The sequence below is a fragment of the Pelmatolapia mariae genome, linkage group LG18 (assembly GCF_036321145.2).
Source record: "Pelmatolapia mariae isolate MD_Pm_ZW linkage group LG18, Pm_UMD_F_2, whole genome shotgun sequence".
NCBI lineage: Eukaryota > Metazoa > Chordata > Actinopteri > Cichliformes > Cichlidae > Pelmatolapia > Pelmatolapia mariae.
This window is the reverse complement of record NC_086243.1, coordinates 14,990,001-14,993,386: the sequence shown is the minus strand read 5'-3', so window position 1 is coordinate 14,993,386 and position 3,386 is coordinate 14,990,001. Positions and strand designations below refer to the sequence as shown.

Below are 3,386 nucleotides of genomic sequence, written 5' to 3'. Positions count from 1 at the left end.
TAACAGTGAAGCAAAAACTGCTAATTTTGAAAATTACTGAAATGAGACAAAGAATGGAAACTGCACTGACTTTATTTTATAGGACTAAATCCTATTTATAATATATACAATTCATTTAATATTGCTAAGTTACATGCAGTCACACTCTGCTGTGAAAGATAACGCTGTAGCTACTCAGTTGTGTATTTTTGCTGATAAAATGCTTGTTGTTTGTCTCCTACCCTCCTCCTCTTTCCCCTGCACTGAGCTGTCCTGTGTGATTGACCGCGTCTCTTTCTCTGTGCTGGCAGTCGGAAACAGGTGCTGAGTGCTGCTGAGTGTTGCTGCGTGTGTGGGCCCCAGGGGCCTGTTTCAACATTCCACTGATAGTTTGATAGACTTGGGCTTTCGGGTGGAAGAGGAAGGGCCTGCAACAACCTCGGAGAATCGAGAATCGATGGTGCTCTGTTATGATGTACGTGTTTTTAAGGGGATGAGGTCATATTGTCGTGCTGAAACCCCCCTTTCTTTTTGAAGTCAGTCTCAAAAACAGCCTCTTCAACACTCCACTTCCTGATTTGTAAAGTCATCTAACTTATCTCTTAGTCTGCAAACTATAATGTCTCAATCAGTTCCTTTTTTCGTATCTTTTCAAGCATTTGTACATGTCATTGCGGATATATACTGTACAATATATGTTGCACAGTGTGTTGACACGTAGTTGTGCAAATGGGCGAAAAGAGGAAGTTACAGAAAGGGGATACAGAGAGAGGCGGGGAGAATAACAAGGCGACCATATTTGGCATAAGTAGATAATGCAAGCAGAAGATGCAAATGAGATAAAGAGTGGTTGTCATGGAGACTTGATGTTGCGCAGTGATGGTTCGCTGTAAACCTGACCACATTTGTGGTATAGCCGTTGCCAAGCAGAAGGTGCTATTATGAGAGTGAGAGAGAGATCAGAGTTAGAGAAGTAGAGGAAGGGAGAACTGAAGATGTTAGTAAATCCCACAATGCATTGCAGCAGCATGACCTATGCTGAAGTGGCTTTGTCGGTCCCAGAGGCACATCAGCGTTAGACAAACACGCAGGTAAGCTCTCTGTCTGTAAGTTTTCCCTGCAGAATTGATATGTTTAGGTTATTTTAACCGGTTCCAAGTGAAATTTGTTTGTAATTTCTATTTAATACTTCCAATTGGTTTGGTTGACATTTTTAAAAAAATATTTAAACAGTAAGCTGGTTAACTTACTTTCTTTTCTGCTTCACAAAGAAGGAAATGTCAGTCTCCGTTTGATGTTAACATGCAATATTTTGTTCTTTGTTCGTTTGTCAAATTTGTCTCTCCAGTGGGGTGCGTGTTGAGAGTTTTATATGGAAGGAGACTTTATATGATAAACACAGCAATACATACCCATAGGCTACATTTAGACAGAAAATTAGATAAAAGCTGAAATGAAAAGGGCCTCTTTGCAGAGGGTGTTTCCATTCGTTTGCTCCAAGATAAGCTTAAAGCCTGAGCTCTGCACACACATACATGTGCACTGTGGTGTCAGATAGGGACAAGACAGCGTGCTATTTCCTCTCTGTGTATTTCAAACCTGACAGCTTGAATTGCACCTGCTTCCCCCACCATGTCAAAATGGAAAGAAGTTAAGAGAAAACCACAAAGTATGCAGTAGGGAAATAGGACTGCAAATTTGCACAAGAGGAGGACTCTTTGTTTTGTTTTTTCTCCGTTAAGTTGTTTAAAGTGTAGAAGTTACCTCAAGGGGGTATTTTTGCTTTGTCATTCTGCAGCCTCCAATATATACTCTTGTGAAATCGCTAACGTTAAATGCAATTTCCTGGGTTTTTTTTGTCTTCCTTAAACACTTTATACGATTGAGTGTAATTGTTTTTTTGTGCGGTTCTTTTTCAAGGGGGGGGGGGGGGGGGGACTAAGGGATAAATGAGCTATTGGAGTTTGGCATATAGAAGCTCTGGAACATTTCCACAGAGGAGTGAGAGTTCACATCAGCCAGCTACTGTCATTTACAGACAGCTGAGAAATAGCAGAGTGCTGAGATGATAGGGATGCTTAAGGTGGAAAGCTAAGTTCATCAGGGAGGAAGGAAAGGAAATAAAATGTTAGCCATTATGTTTTTTTATGTGACAGAGACAGAAGGGTCATCAAGAAAAGACTGTGTTAGCGTTGAATTGAACTGAATTTTGAAATATTAGGAATATTTTTATTATCTTCTTTTCTACTTCAGTAAATGATGACGACATGCAAAAGACCGATTTCTTTTCATATATTTATAAATATAAATACACATAAACTGATGTGGCAAAGGGAATTCCCAGGCATTACTTAGGCTACTTTAGAGACTTCCCTAACCGTGCAGAGCCACAGAAGAAACTATACAAGTGTTTTTACAGGCTGAGTATACTCGCCATGAGTAACTTGCTGAACTTAGTGTGTAAAAGTGGTGGAATTCCCCTTCAAGCACATTGAATGCACTCTCTCAAGCGTGCGCACACACACACACACACACACACACATACACACACACACACCTCTTCCTGTTTTCGGTTTGTACCATAAGTATGTGTGTTAACAGTTTGCTCAACCTCAGTGTGTTTATTCCTGTTGCTTTTTGCGCATCCTTTCGCAGCTCTACAGCTTCACTGATCTAGAGAGCACAACACCTCTGTGAGATACGAGGCATGTGCAGAAAGAAGGCAAATCATTCGGCCGGTGTGATACGAAAAGAAATATGAACTATAAAAGTAGAAGTAAGCTCCTGTTGTGCGCTCGATCAGAATGAAACTTGTCAGAAGCAATGAGCGAACATTTGGTAACCGCGCAATTTGGCTCTGCACTCATACTTGAAGTTGGTGAGAGGAGTATGATTGAGGGGATTATTACAAATAGACAGGCACTTATGAAGCCTTTAAGGCAAGTTTAGGGGAATTAAGATGCATTCATGAGTGAGATAAAGCTATGAAAAGACAGATTTAGCGATATCATAAAGAAGAGAAATATGAAAAGGATGCACACAGTGTACACTGAACTGCAGTAGAAGAGGGGAAATTCCACATTAGTGTCTAAGTTTCGCAGAGAGCCCAGATCTTTGGAGGCGTTGCTAATATGTCTCCTATTGAGCCAGATCATCAATCACTGTGTTTCTTTATTATGGGTCAACGAAAGCTCAGTGCCGTCAAACAGATTGGCCTTCTAATCTAAAAGACAACAAGTCTAGCAGGGTTGTTTCCATGCTTGGAAATAGATCCTTCCTTCACTAATGAATGACTGCTGGAAATAGATCAAGGCATGCACGTTGCTGTTGTAGTTAATAACGCCACTGTCGATCAGAACTTGCATTAATGCTTACAGTTCTTTTGTCTGCGGTGCGCACTGTGTTTT

General features: G+C 40.7%; 1 protein-coding gene across 18 annotated transcripts in view; it reads left to right on the top strand.

The window, feature by feature from the left end:
• The first annotated feature begins 943 nt into the window (after positions 1 to 943).
• Positions 944 to 3,386, top strand: part of LOC134616830 (muscleblind-like protein 1) — a 40,272-nt gene continuing 37,829 nt past the window's right edge. For 10 of the 18 annotated variants that reach the window (XM_063461871.1, XM_063461868.1, XM_063461870.1 and 7 more), the window contains exon 1: positions 945 to 1,070. The gene's annotated coding sequence lies outside the window, so the exon portion shown is untranslated. Of the gene's footprint in view, positions 1,071 to 3,386 lie in introns of all 18 variants that reach the window. The other 8 variants (XM_063461867.1, XM_063461860.1, XM_063461861.1 and 5 more) reach the window with 1 other exon arrangement.